The sequence below is a fragment of the Vigna umbellata genome, chromosome 10 (genome assembly GCF_029865625.1).
Source record: "Vigna umbellata cultivar VRB3 chromosome 10, Vumbellata_1.0, whole genome shotgun sequence".
In the NCBI taxonomy this organism is placed as follows: domain Eukaryota; kingdom Viridiplantae; phylum Streptophyta; class Magnoliopsida; order Fabales; family Fabaceae; genus Vigna; species Vigna umbellata.
In genome coordinates, this window is record NC_142174.1 from 7,116,686 (window position 1) to 7,132,790 (window position 16,105).

At 42.8% G+C, this 16,105-nt stretch overlaps 1 long non-coding RNA gene across 1 annotated transcript; it reads right to left on the minus strand.

Annotated features, from left to right (window-relative positions):
- Window positions 1-4,136: 4,136 nt before the first annotated feature.
- On the minus strand, window positions 4,137-7,883 carry LOC148191772 (uncharacterized). Its single transcript, XR_015782521.1, has 2 exons — window positions 7,314-7,883; window positions 4,137-4,319 (listed from the first exon to the last, which is right to left on the minus strand). It is a non-coding gene; the product is annotated as an uncharacterized LOC148191772 (long non-coding RNA).
- Between the last annotated feature and the right edge of the window lie 8,222 nt (window positions 7,884-16,105).

Genomic DNA, 16,105 nt, shown 5'->3' on the forward strand with positions numbered 1-16,105 from the left:
TATAATAAAGAACGCTTGAGTCTGGGTTAAACACCTAGAGTACTCTGCTGAACACCTCAGTACTGACCGAACGTAATCAAACTAAACCTCAGGTTACCAAATTAAGATCGGACGCTAGCTACCTCAGATCCACTAACATCAAGATCAACTGTTACCTAATAACACTCGCTACCAGAAAATAAATAAACGAAGACCGAACGTCGTTAGTAAGAACGCTCGTTACTACCTATAGATCCAACAAGTTTTACTTCCCGTCTCTCTCTTGAAGTATTCCAAATCCAACTTTATCTGCACTACCATCTCTCCCGTATCTGTACGACTATCACAGTTAGAAGCCACAGCCACAACATGCAGATGAATAACTAGAATTATCACCTTATAAACCCACTACAAATACTATAACAATCCCCATGATAAATCGACTCACATGACTCTGCAGACTAGTCTTTCATAAACTGATGTCGTTTACTTGTAATTCGTCGTCATAACCTGCTCTCAATAACAGGCGACCCGAGCCGTCATCCATCGCGACTTCAGACCTATCTCCCCGACTCCTCAAGGACTAACGAGTAAAAACATCGATACTACGCGTAACGATGCACTATACTCAACACGAGCCGAAGTCAGTGGGCGAGACATTCACCTCCTCGCGCAGAAGAAGGTGACACTCGAATCTCCGTCTCACGCGTGAGACTAGCAAAAATGCTAAAAAGACCGACGAAGTTACAAGTAAATAACATAGTGTATGTACCACCTCTAACCGAATAAACGTGCTCAATCACGAAGTCATACATATTCTCAATAATATGTATAACTAGAATAAACGTGCTCAATCACGAAGTCATACATATTCTCAATAATATGTATAACTAGAATAAACGTGCTCAATCACGAAGTCATACATATTCTCAATAATATGTATAACTAAACCAATATTGGATCAAAGAAATAACCCACAATTCTCAATAATTGCTTCAAAATACTCCCACGGATTCATGCATTGCCGAACGTTATTTCCAACTCTGATACTGTCTGAACGAACGTTCTGAAATCGATCCTCATAAAAGGCCGAACGTTGCCGATAAACACCAAACCTAATCGAGCTCCAAGGACGAACGCTCACAGACCAAGGACGAACGCTCACAAACCAAGGACGAACGTTCACAAATCAAGGACGAACGCTCCCCAAAACCAAGGCCGAACGCTCCCAGAGCCAAGGACGAACACTCCCAAAAACCAAGGCCGAACGCTGCCAGAGCCAAGGACGAACGCTCAGAAAGACAAGGACGAACGCTACTAAAACCGAGGACGAACGTCCAAGATCCACACCGAACACTTAAAACCGAACGCTCACTTATACCAAAAACCGAACGTTCATTTATATCCAAAAGCCGAACGCTCACCTATACCAAAAACCGAACGCTCACTACGGAGCCGAACGCTAAGATCAATTACTTAGGCCGATCGCTAAACCATTGGACGCCATCCTGCATTCCTCACTGTTTGGACGAGCGCATAAAGATCAAACATCCTCAAAGAACGAACGTTCGTTAATCCATAGTATGACCGGACGCTCATTACAACCTACGGACGTTCGTCTTGAGATCAAGGCCGAACGTTCAAGATTACTCCACCAAAATACTAAGTTACGAACGAACGCTCATAAGTTACTGTTTAAATACCACTTGGACGAGCGTCCCTTATATTATGACGAACGAACTCGGACGTTCGTGCAGGACCGAACGCTCAATCAATTTGGACGAACGTCCAATTTGACCAGAATTGGACGAACGTTCTGAAGTTGGTCGACCACTATCTGGTCGAGCACTGTTGGGACGAACGTCCAATTTTGACTCACCAAAATTGGACGTACGCTCATTCTGCAGAATTCTGCAGAATCACGCAGGTTCCAGAGAAAACCCAGAAACACCCTATCTTCATCCCCTTCTTCCCAAATCCTACCCAGATTTGCAGCAAACACAACTATCTTAAAAATCAAAGAAATAAAACAAACTCCCCTTACCTCTTGAAGACTTCCTTGCAATTTTGAGATTTATCTCCTCCCAAACGTGCAGCTCAGATCTCTTGTAACTCAACAATTCTTCACTTCCTCTCCCAGATTTGCTGCAAGGACTCCACTCTCACCAGATGCCCACCCAGATCCACCTCTCAGCCTTTCTGAAGTTGGTACAGTTCCCATGGGTGCTCTTTGGACGGCTGGAAATGGAAGGAAGGGTGCCCTTCCTCTAGCTGCTCTCTCACATGGCTCTCTTCTATGCTAGCAAACTTGAGAGCTTAAAGACGTAGCTGGTCCAGCAAAAGGAGAAGCCACCTTCACGGTCCAGGAGCAAACTTCCAATCACAGCAGCTACAACAACGTTAGAAGGAAGAAGGATTGATGTTTGGAATGAAGAATCCACAACTAGTCTTACAAAAATGGAGGGCTCCCAACATTATTTCTTCTCTCACGTCCAAGAGGTGCTCACGGGTGAGATGCATCTCCCCTGACGCCCAAAATGAGAGCCTCCCCTCTTTCCCCTTCCAATAATTGCATCCTAATAGTCAAAGAGGTGGGTGACCACCATGTCCCCTCCATGTCCCCTACCATCAAAATTACGGGTCTTACATTCTCCCCAACAACAAAAATTTTCGTCCTCGAAAATTAAGCTTATCGGAACTAGTCGAGGTAAGTTTCTCTCATCTCATCCTCTAACCTCCAGGTAGGGTTGTGTGTTATACCATTCCAGATGACCTTAAATCGTTTAACAGTTCGTCCTCGATCCTTACTGGTTGCACTTCAAATGACAAATCCTTCTGGCTTGCATACTCTCAACCTTAAACACTTACCTAAAATGATCTTCATGCTTTCGTGAAGGAGGAAACCAGAAACTTCTTCAGGAAAACATCTAAGAAGTCATTCACGACCGCAAAGTTTACACTCCGAATTCTCCTGCACCGCAAGATCTGAAACTTGAGTCGCTTCCATGGGTGATAACACTAAGAAGCAACTATCATTTTCCTGGAGGTCTTGCCTTAAAACACTGATCGACAGAACATACCTTTGTCTTCATCGTTTGAAACCTTCCATCTTAGCCTATGATCAAACCTTTCTTCTGTGTGAATACTAATCTTGAAACATCCAACTAAACTTGACTCTGAATCATCCACTTACTGATACAACTTGATCATCTCCTTCAAATTTTCCCACTTAACTTAAGATCCTAACAATACTTCATTCTCTTTCAAATACCTCATGTCCTGCCTTATCTGACTACCTCTCGAAATTTTCTCCTTCTACTTCCTTTCTTGATACTTATTTCCCCTAGTCTGCTATAGAATTTCCTATTCCTTTCTTAACTTAAATTTTAGGTCATCCACCATTTTCTTATTCAGATTCCAACCATCACTAATACATAGGTTCATGTTACCAAACTCTCACAGCGTCACCCCGTTTCTCGCCAACACGTCCTTTTCTTCTGACTGTTAACGTTACTGATATTCTAAACCCAACTCATTTCTCCAACCTTGTTACAACCATATTTATCCAAAGCTTCTCTTAATCTAGCCTCTGAACTTCTTGCGAACGTACAACATATGACCTTATGACTTGATTTCTGGAAATTTCATCACTCATAACCTTACTCCTAAACTCCAATATCTTCACTCGCCCTCCGAAGCTTAACTTTAGTCTTCTAACTCCTATCTTCGCGCAAGATCTTGTCTCAAAGGCTTAAACCAATTCTAATAAAGGTATACAACTCAAGTTGTCCTTGAATATGCATTCCTCTACTACTATCGAGCACAAAAGACTACCACAAAGCAAGAACAAGACACGAATTACTACAGGAAACACCACTAAAACTCTAACCTTTTCTTAACTCTAACCTTCAGAATTAAGAAAGGAAAATCGTCTATGGTAAAAGTCATGAGTGTGCACCCTCATTACTCTTATCAAGACGTTTTCTGTTCTCAAAACATCTAGTTAGATACACATCTTACTATATAGACACGGAGGAAGTGGTAAATCAACCATTTACACTAATTCTTCACAGCGAAGACACGGTAAACCCAAACACAGAGGTCATCCTAAGGATGAACTGCTCTGATACCATTACTGTAACATCCCAAAAATTCACCCTAAAATTAAAATTTATATTCAAAACTTAAATGTTGTAATAATACATAACATCCCGAACATCAACTAAAATCTATACATCAGTTTTAAGCTCAGACGCAACTGCAAAGATAACATTGAATCCTTCTAATTCGATCTTCCATCTCTTCCTTCATTTGCACAGGATCACGTGACAATCCTTCAACTGCTCCCGTATAACATCACACATTATACGATCATCGCATTCACATGCACAAACAAGCAAAGTAAGGGTGAGCTAACCTGAAACACATCATTTATAAAACTTGCATAGTTATTTCAACACAAATATCATATGATAATTAAATCAGACATCCTCAAACCAACGTACCACAATTCCTGTTGGACACTCATCCCATAATACCTAATAATCAATCCAGTACACAATAGACTCTCATCCGGATGATACATTGATGAGCAAATCAATGGAAGGTGCCCCACTTGTGATTTCATTCTTAGTCCCCTCAATATATCCACAATCAACCACAGATCAAGACATCCTACTACAGTGCACTCAACCTCAATACATACCCAGATATCATATCATTACTGAATCAAACGATAAATCAACGAACTTATATTACATCGGATACTGTTTATACGAACATTAAGATTGATCACTTAAGCTCGAAACTAAACATCAACGCTATTATACCGAATACCATTAGGTTGAATACCAAAAGATCAAACGCTGATTAAGATCAAGTGCTTAGACTTCACGTTAAGACAGTGTACTCTACTAGAACAATTACTATTACTTCGAACACTATTCGAACGATTGCTCAAAGATCAAATCTCGCACACCACAGATTAAGTACCCTTCAGACGAACACTTAATTGATCACTTTACTGGATTTAATTCTATCTGAGGGTAACCTCATCGAGACCGGATGTTCCCTACGTACAACCACTAACTATTAATGATCCTTACCTGAGACAATCATCATCCGACCCGAGCATTACCTATGAATGATCACTTCCTGAATCATGCATCATCACAACTAATCACTATTTATTAATCGATTGTTACCTCAACGACTATCAAGGCTGGTCACTCCCTATAAATGATTACATCCTCAGAGCAACATCACCAATAAAGATCATTCCCTAAGAACCATCGCTACGAGACAGAACACTATAATAAAGAACGCTTGAGTCTGGGTTAAACACCTAGAGTACTCTGCTGAACACCTCAGTACTGACCGAACGTAATCAAACTAAACCTCAGGTTACCAAATTAAGATCGGACGCTAGCTACCTCAGATCCACTAACATCAAGATCAACTGTTACCTAATAACACTCGCTACCAGAAAATAAATAACACGAAGACCGAACGTCGTTAGTAAGAACGCTCGTTACTACCTATAGATCCAACAAGTTTTACTTCCCGTCTCTCTCTTGAAGTATTCCAAATCCAACTTTATCTGCACTACCATCTCTCCCGTATCTGTACGACTATCACAGTTAGAAGCCACAGCCACAACATGCAGATGAATAACCAGAATTATCACATTATAAACCCACTACAAATACTATAACAATCCCCATGATAAATCGACTCACATGACTCTGCAGACTAGTCTTTCATAAACTGATGTCGTTTACTTGTAATTCGTCGTCATAACCTGCTCTCAATAACAGGCGACCCGAGCCGTCATCCATCGCGACTTCAGACCTATCTCCCCGACTCCTCAAGGACTAACGAGTAAAAACATCGATACTACGCGTAACGATGCACTATACTCAACACGAGCCGAAGTCAGTGGGCGAGACATTCACCTCCTCGCGCAGAAGAAGGTGACACTCGAATCTCCGTCTCACGCGTGAGACTAGCAAAAATGCTAAAAAGACCGACGAAGTTACAAGTAAATAACATAGTGTATGTACCACCTCTAACCGAATAAACGTGCTCAATCACGAAGTCATACATATTCTCAATAATATGTATAACTAGAATAAACGTGCTCAATCACGAAGTCATACATATTCTCAATAATATGTATAACTAGAATAAACGTGCTCAATCACGAAGTCATACATATTCTCAATAATATGTATAACTAAACCAATATTGGATCAAAGAAATAACCCACAATTCTCAATAATTGCTTCAAAATACTCCCACGGATTCATGCATTGCCGAACGTTATTTCCAACTCTGATACTGTCTGAACGAACGTTCTGAAATCAATCCTCATAAAAGGCCGAACGCTGCCGATAAACACCAAACCTAATCGAGCTCCAAGGACGAACGCTCACAGACCAAGGACGAACGCTCACAAACCAAGGACGAACGTTCACAAATCAAGGACGAACGCTCCCCAAAACCAAGGCCGAACGCTCCCAGAGCCAAGGACGAACACTCCCAAAAACCAAGGCCGAACGCTGCCAGAGCCAAGGACGAACGCTCAGAAAGACAAGGACGAACGCTACTAAAACCGAGGACGAACGTCCAAGATCCACACCGAACACTTAAAACCGAACGCTCACTTATACCAAAAACCGAACGTTCATTTATATCCAAAAGCCGAACGCTCACCTATACCAAAAACCGAACGCTCACTACGGAGCCGAACGCTAAGATCAATTACTTAGGCCGATCGCTAAACCATTGGACGCCATCCTGCATTCCTCACTGTTTGGACGAGCGCATAAAGATCAAACATCCTCAAAGAACGAACGTTCGTTAATCCATAGTATGACCGGACGCTCATTACAACCTACGGACGTTCGTCTTGAGATCAAGGCCGAACGTTCAAGATTACTCCACCAAAATACTAAGTTACGAACGAACGCTCATAAGTTACTGTTTAAATACCACTTGGACGAGCGTCCCTTATATTATGACGAACGAACTCGGACGTTCGTGCAGGACCGAACGCTCAATCAATTTGGACGAACGTCCAATTTGACCAGAATTGGACGAACGTTCTAAAGTTGGTCGACCACTATCTGGTCGAGCACTGTTGGGACGAACGTCCAATTTTGACTCACCAAAATTGGACGTACGCTCATTCTGCAGAATTCTGCAGAATCACGCAGGTTCCAGAGAAAACCCAGAAACACCCTATCTTCATCCCCTTCTTCCCAAATCCTACCCAGATTTGCAGCAAACACAACTATCTTAAAAATCAAAGAAATAAAACAAACTCCCCTTACCTCTTGAAGACTTCCTTGCAATTTTTGAGATTTATCTCCTCCCAAACGTGCAGCTCCAGATCTCTTTGTAACCTCAACAATTCTTCACTTCCTCTCCCAGATCTTGCTGCAAGGACTCCCTTCTCACCAGATGCCCACCCAGATCCACCTCTCAGCCTTTCTGAAGTTGGTACAGTTCCCATGGGTGCTCTTTGGACGGCTGGAAATGGAAGGAAGGGTGCCCTTCCTCTAGCTGCTCTCTCACATGGCTCTCTTCTATGCTAGCAAACTTGAGAGCTTAAAGACGTAGCTGGTCCAGCAAAAGGAGAAGCCACCTTCACGGTCCAGGAGCAAACTTCCAATCACAGCAGCTACAACAACGTTAGAAGGAAGAAGGATTGATGTTTGGAATGAAGAATCCACAACTAGTCTTACAAAAATGGAGGGCTCCCAACATTATTTCTTCTCTCACGTCCAAGAGGTGCTCACGGGTGAGATGCATCTCCCCTGACGCCCAAAATGAGAGCCTCCCCTCTTTCCCCTTCCAATAATTGCATCCTAATAGTCAAAGAGGTGGGTGACCACCATGTCCCCTCCATGTCCCCTACCATCAAAAATTACGGGTCTTACACTCGTTGGGGGACGGGCTGAATGACGAACGCTCGTCAGGGGACGAGCGTTAGTTGGAGAATTGGCGGACGGACGCTGGGAAACGGACTGAATGACGAACGCTCGTTGGGGACGAGCGTTCGTTGATGAATTGGCGAACGGACACTGGGAAACGGGCTAAATGACGAACGCTCGTTGGGACGAGCGTTCGTTGATGAATTGGCGAACGGACGCCGGGAAAAGACGCTGAATGACGAACGCTCGTTGGGGAGTTTGCAAACGGACGCTGGGAAAGGGGGCCGAATGACGAGCGTTCGGAATGGGTTGAAAAACGAGCGTTCGAAAAGAGGGAGTAACGAGCGTTCGAAAAGGTTGAAAAACGAACGTGAGAAAAGAGGGAGTAACGAGCGTTCGTAAAGAGTTGAAAAACGAGCGTTCGGAAATTCTAAAAGACGAGCGTTCGAAAAGGGGGAATAACGAGCGTTCGGAAAGAGTTGAAAAACGAACGTGAGAAAAGAGGGAGTAACGAGCGTACGTAAAGGATTGAAAAACGAGCGTTCACCTTTAGGCTTGGCCTAGCACCGGCCCAGGGTGGCCCTTCTGACCTAGAATCCCCTAGGGGTTCTCTCACTCTACACTCAATGCTGCCTTCCTCCATCGAGACCCAGGTCTCTTTCTCTCTGACCAGGAAAAGCTAGGGCTGGGAGGCACGCCCCGCCACCTACGCCACTACTTCTTCCAACCAGCCACCGCGCCACCACCTTCCACCCGTCTCGGCGTCGGCGGCGACCCCAAGCACCGCCGGAACCACGGCCGGCCACGGCGTTCTCTCCCCCTCTCTCTCTCGCACTAGCCTAGGGTTGAGGCTTTTCCACCTTGGGCACCTCCTGCCGCCGCCTCTGCCAGAGCCGGCCACCGTCGCCTCTAGCTGGAGCGCGCTTCTTCACCGGCGCCACCAGTGTCACTTTCCTCCCTCTCCGTCCTGGTTTTCTTATTGGCTGCTATTCACTGGTTCAAATCTGATTTTGTATGGAATTGGTTGATGAACAAAAACATTGAAGACTACGGAAAATCAGAGAGCTCGCTGCTCCATGTCTTCGAAAAGGAGAGACCGAAAATGGATTTTTATAGCTTCATTGTACAGGATATGCATTGGAATGTGTTTGTGTGCGTATGAGTGGGAATGTGATAATTGATTCTCTACTTTTCAGGTGATGGGGTACAGCAAAAACCATGTTCATGGTGTTGGAGTTGGGGATGAATGAGTGGCAAGGGAGGGCATCCATACGAAGTTACAGAACACAGCCAAATGCAACGAAACAAATACCATTCCAGATACTATCCCAATGACGATATGGCTTCAGAAACTGAATTTTTTTGGTTTTCTTCACGTGGTTATGGCTTTGGATGGTTTTCTTTGCCTCTTGTAGATGAAAGGCAGCTGTAGCAACAGGGAATGGATGACGGTTGCAGATTGGGTGAGGGGATATCAGTTTGCAGGTTGGTGGTGAGGCATGTTTTTGTTATTAGGATGGGTGACAAGCAGTATACGAGGCCAAATCAACTTAAAGGGAAACAAACAAAAGCAGACATCACGAAGCATAAACAGATGTGAGACCAAATCATCATCATCAGATGGAAATAAATAGGAGCACATATCACCCAACATACACATACGACAAAACGTCTACCATTAGCAGTGAAGCTTTAAGAAGAGGAACTTACCTTTTGCATTCAAGTTTTCTTCTCTTCGTAATTTCTAGTAACCTTCCTCTTCTGATTAAAACCTTATCCCTCCTATTCCTTCGATTGCTCCCTTTCTTCTTTGTTGTAAATAATGTCTCTTGTTCTTCTTTGCAGGTGCCAATGGCTCCTTCTCGGCAATGGATGATTATCCAGTGAAGTTGAAGGTCCCCTGAAGCTCTCCACCAATGATCGAAGATGATGGATGCCCCCAAACAACCCCCGCTGTGTGTATATTTGCTCCTTGCTTTTTTGTCCCAAAACCAGAATCCTCCTTTTCTCTACTCTCCCCCTGCTTTTGCAATTCTCTCTGTGCTTTTGCAATTCTCTCTGCCCCCCGAATCGTTCCGTACCCAGCCCGTATGCCCAAATCGCCTTGTACCAATTTCGTACACCCCTAACGCATCTGCCACCACTCGCTCTCTGCAGAAAACCGTTTCTGCCTCCCCCCTCCAGCACATACCCTGTTCTTTTTTCTTGTCCCCCAAACCCAAAACATTCTCTCTTTTCTCGTATCTTTTGCTAAAGACAAAACGTCCCCTTTTCCTAATTCTTTTTTTTTTTTTTAATAAAATAAAAAGGTAAAAACTAAAAAAAACAAAAACTAAAGACACCAGTAAACTAATAAGAAAATACATAAATAAATAATAAAAACGAAAATAATAAAATAATAATAAAAAAAAATAATAAAAAGGGTAAATAATAAAACAAAGGAGAACAGTCTACGGTAAAGCCAAAACCCCAATCCGGACGAAATTCGGTATTGACACGGTTCATTGAGGGATTTTCTAAGATAGTAGCCCCTTTGACTTACCTCACCAGGAAGGACCAGCCGTTTGCTTGGACGGATCGTTGTGAGGAGAGCTTCCAGGAATTGAAGAGGAAATTGACGAGTGCTCCTGTGTTGGTCATTCCAGACACGGCCAAACCTTTTGAAGTGTATTGTGATGCATCGTATCAAGGTTTGGGCTGTGTACTGATGCAGGAAAGGAGGGCAGTGGCGTACGCTTCCAGGCAGTTAAAAATCCATGAGAAGAATTATCCCACACACGACTTGGAGCTGGCAGCAGTCGTGTTTGCTTTAAAAATATGGAGGCATTACCTGTATGGAGCAACGTTTCAAGTGTTTAGTGATCACAAGAGTCTCAAGTACCTCTTTGATCAAAAGGAATTGAATATGAGGCAAAGGAGGTGGCTTGAATTCTTGAAGGATTATGAATTCGAACTGCTGTATCATCCTGGAAAAGCCAATGTGGTTGCGGATGCATTGAGTAGGAAGGCAGTAAGGGTCTCGGCAATGATGGTGAAGGAGCTGAACTTGGTGGAGAGTTTTAGAGATCTAAGGTTACAGTTTGACTTAGGAGCGAACGTTATCAGGTGCTGTAACCTTAGAATTTCCAGTGATGTGTTTGATCAAATTAGGAGGAAGCAACGTGAGGATGAAGAACTGGTGAAGATCTTGAGCTTGCTTGGTTCGGATCAAGCCAAAGAATTCAATGTTGGAACGGATGGCCTATTGCGTTACATGGATAGGACGTGCATTCCAAATGATAGTGAGCTAAAGAGGATCATTATGGAGGAGGGACATCACAGCCGTCTTAGCATGCATCCTGGCATGACTAAGATGTATCAAGACCTTCGTTCATCATTTTGGTGGCCTGGGATGAAGAGTGACATTGCACGTTTTGTGTCTTCTTGTTTAACTTGTCAGCGTGCAAAGGCTGAACACCAAAGACCAGGAGGATTGCTGCAGCCATTGGAAATTCCAGAATGGAAGTGGGACAGCATCTCTATGGATTTCGTGACCCATCTGCCACGTACAGTCCGAATGATTCAATTTGGGTGATTGTAGATAGATTAACTAAGAGCGCCCACTTCCTGGCCGTTAACTTGAAGATGTCAATGACAAACTTGGCCAAGCTGTACGTTAAGGAGATTGTTAGATTGCATGGAGTTCCTTCGAGCATTATATCAGATCGAGACACGAGATTCACATCTCGTTTTTGGCAGTCGTTACAAGGAGAATTAGGAAGCAAACTGCAAATGAGTTCTGCTTATCACCCTCAGACGGATGGCCAATCTGAGCGAACCATCCAGACGCTCGAGGATTTATTGAGGACGTGCGTCCTAGATCATATGGGAGTATGGGATGAAGTTCTGCCGCTTGTTGAATTCACGTATAACAACAGCTTTCAAGCAAGCATAGGGATGGCACCGTTTGAAGCTCTTTATGGAAGAAAGTGTAGAACTCCTTTGTGTTGGTTCCAAGAAGGCGAGAATGTGTTAACCGGACCTGACTTGATCCAACAAACAACTGAGAAGGTAAAACTGATCCAAGAACGATTGAAGACGTCTCAAAGCAGGCAGAAATCTTATGCTGATAAGAGAAGAAGACCCTTAGAGTTTGCTGCTGGAGATCACGTTTTTCTAAGGTTGAATCCAATCACTGGAGTGGGAAGAGTCCTTCGTCCAAAGAAGCTTTCTCCCAAATACGTTGGACCTTATCAAATTCTGAAGAAGATTGGATCAGTGGCGTATGAGCTAGCTTTACCACCTCAACTGTCCAACCTTCATCCAGTCTTTCATGTTTCTCAACTCCGAAAATATATAGCTGATCCATCACACGTACTGGAGTTAGAAGACATCCAACTTCGCCCAGACCGGACACTGGAGATGCAACCTGTTTGTGTGGAAGACAGCCGCACCAGACTCTACAAAGGAAAGGATATTCGTCTCGTGAAAGTGGTGTGGAATGCAAAGACTGGCGACTCAACATGGGAGGTTGAAGAGGCTGTGAAGGAATTGTACCCGCACCTATTTCCTGGTAAGCTTTAGAATTTTCGAGGACGAAAATTTTTGTAGTTAGGGGGAATGTGAGAACCTGATTTAATTAGCACACAAATCCATTCTCTGATCATCATTTATGGCACCGTGCCACGTCAAAACCCACTTACTTCCACTCTGCATGCGCCTGCCAAGTGTCAAGGCTGGAACCTTTGGAAATTTGTAGTGGAAGACAAGTGGCATCCGTGAATTGGACACTCGTCCTACGTGAGAAGGGAATTGATTTTCTGAAAAACCTTCTCCCCATTCACGCATACACCTTTCTTCTTCCTCTGAACCAAACGTTTCAAATTCTCCAGCTTCTCTCTAAACCGTTTTCATCTTCTCTCTAAGATAACTCACCGTCATTCTCTCCAATCTCATTTCAGACACCGTAGAAACATTCTCTGCACTGTGAGCATCATTCTGAACCGAACAAAACTGAGAACTGAACTAGTAAGTTCTCGTCTCTGCACCTTCATCTATTTAGTTCATGCGAACCAAATTCTGGTTGCATGCATGAGTTATAGGTCTGAACTTTGTGTCATTTTGGTATCTTAGATTTAGTGAAAATCGTGGAGTGATTCGTTGGGTAGAAAGCTGTGAGTGATCGAGAGAAAACCTTAAGCATTTGGAAGTGCACTACTGAACCAGGTAAGGGAAGCTTTAGTAATTTAGTTTAATACTGGTTTGATGTCTATGACAGTAATGAAGTGTGTTGGTTGTCTAAAATGTATGAATTATATGAATTTTGAGTGTGTCTGAATAAGCATGGTTGCACTGGATGTATATTATGAATGTTGTTTGAATCGTATGCATAGAATGAGATGTATGATTTGGAATATGATAGAATTTCTGTATGATTTGGAATGATAATGTTTTGAACTGGATGTTGATGATGATATGTTTGAACTGGAAAATGGAAAATTTTGTATTGATGAAATGATAATATGAATTCTGTAATGTATGAGATTTATGTTAGAGATAAATTCTAAGAATGGATCGTATGAAAATTGTGAAGTTAATGAGAATGAAAAAATCTGGAAATCTGATCTCCTCTGATTGATGATGTACGTTCGTCATCGAACGGTCTTATACCGTTCGGTTTCTTGGAAAATAACTTTGAATAAGGAGTCTTTCATTTGGAAAGGATCATGATTGAGAACGAGCGTTATTTGTGTGTGAGTGGTTAGGTCTGAGCGTTCGGCTCAGCTTAGCGTGTCCAACGAATTGAAATGAATTGAAGTATAGTTAGAACGCTCGGTTTTGTTTATTAGCGTTCGTCATAAGTAGAGCTTATTATTATACTGAGCGTTCGTCCAAATGAGCTCTCGGTCTTAGATTGAGCGTTCGTCCTAATTAGCGTTCGGTTTGATACCGAACGTTCGTTCTAATTGAGCGTTCGTTCTATTTAGTGCTCGGTCATTGACTTAGCGTTCGTCCTAAGGAGGGTTCGGTTTATACTGAACGCTCGTCCTTATCATTGCTTCGTTAGCGAACGTAAATAGCGTTCGTCCAAAATCTTAATTGACGTTCGGTCATTGACTGGCAGTGTTCGTTCTGAATTTATTCATACTCTGTTGATTTATTTAAATATATTTAAAATGTATTTATCCTTGATTCAACCTAAAGTCTTTAGACTTAGAATTTTCCTAATTATTATTCAGATTTTCTAGACTCAGTTTCCTTTAAATTATTAAGTATTCATATCGTCCGTGAGTGGATAAGGGTTCGTTTCTTTTGTTCAGAAACGAGGTTGCAGTGTACTGTAGTACGTCCGTCCTTACTTATTAAATGATGAATGTTCGTTAAACTATGAGAGTGGAACACAGAATGAAAATGTGAATAAGAGAACTGGTTAATGTGTGCGAATGATATTCTGAATGAATTTTATTGAATTGGATTGTGAATGAGCGTTCCAAGGAGGAATGTCTCCATGATGTGAATATGAGAAGTAGTGTAGTATGACCATGGTAAAGCTGCTGATGGCTGTTCATCCTGATATTCCGTGAATGCTCATCCTCATGTAGAGGAGAGTAGGTCATGCGTGGGAATGGCAGGAGGCCCTAGTCCTACTGAGTACTTTGGACTGATAAGGGTTAACCTCGGGTGGCAGCTGTTGAGGGTATCCCAGTTACTACACCACCCGGGTGCAAGAACGCCTGTAGATACATGGATTCATACAGTCCGGACAGTCGTCATTTATGAGAATTTGGATGAGTTATGATATGCTTTGATATAATGCTGAATGACTTGTATGATTGATTTTATATGTTAAAGTTTATGTTGTGTGTATAAATTAAATTACCTAAGCTTACCCTTGCAATTTCCTTGTGTTGTTTACTGTTTTTGTATGTCTGTCTTGTCAATGCAATGATCATCCGTTGTGGATGTGAGCAGATGGTGAGGCACCTCTTGAAATAATGCTGGAAGAAGAAAATTTGGAGGATGCCAACTTGGTAGAAGTTGAAGTTAAAGCTGAGCAGTAGAGGCTCGTCCTGTAGTAATAGTTAGTCTTTCGGTATAGTATTTTGGGACGTTAGGGGTATAGTTCCGCAGAACGTTCGTCCAGAATTGGTTGTATATTTTAGATGAATTCTGAACGCTGTATAGCTTTGTACGTTCGGTTTTTATTTTGAGCAGCTGTTGTAAATATTAAGACTGCACTGTAATTTCTGTAAATGTGATTAGTTCTGATTAATGGTATTTACTATTTATTGGGATGTTACAATATATATATGTATATATATATATATATATATATATATATATATATATATATATATATATATATATATTAAAGAACATGATTTAATGAGATTGATTATGTAACATCCCATAAAATACAGTAATAAACCATATATCATAGAAAATCACATATATTAATATATCAATTCAGTTTTACACTAAAGAAGTAAATCACGCTATTGGCCGAACGACCTTAAATACACTAATACAAATAACGTGTTCGCTCCAAGCAAAAGTTGTAAGAACCGGTATTTTTGAAGTGGTGGCGGCATGGTGGGGACGTGGTGGTCACCCACCTCTTGCATTATTAGAATGCAATTATTGGCGGTGCATTATTACGGGGGAGCTTTGCAGAAGGAGAGGGGCTCATTTTTGGCATGAGGGAGAGCAGCCAGAGGAAGGGAACCCTTCCTTCCTTCCATTTTCAACCACTCAAGGAGCACTCAAGGGAAGCAATACTACCGTTTTATATGCAGAGAGGAGGATTGGGGATGGGCCTTATACTGATAGGTCCTCCCAGCATAGACCGAGCGAACGATTGATATAATGTCGCCCGGTCAAAACCGGACGACCGCCAAAGGTTGCACGTCCACCCAAGAATCTGGACCGAACGAGCGGCCAATCATTTAGGACGTCCGCCCAAGGTTGGCACGTCCGCCCAATAATGTGGACCGAGCGTCCAGACATTCCAGAACCGGACGTCCGCCCAAGGTGGCACGTCCGCCAAAGAGTCTGGATCGAGCATCCTCAGGAACCGGACATCCGTCCAAGGAGGTCCGCCCAAGGTGGCTCGTCCGCCACCGAGCGTCTAACGAGCGTCCACCCATTCGGGAACCGGATGTCCACCCAAGATTGGACGTCCGCCCACCAATTAGGACCGAGCGTCCAAT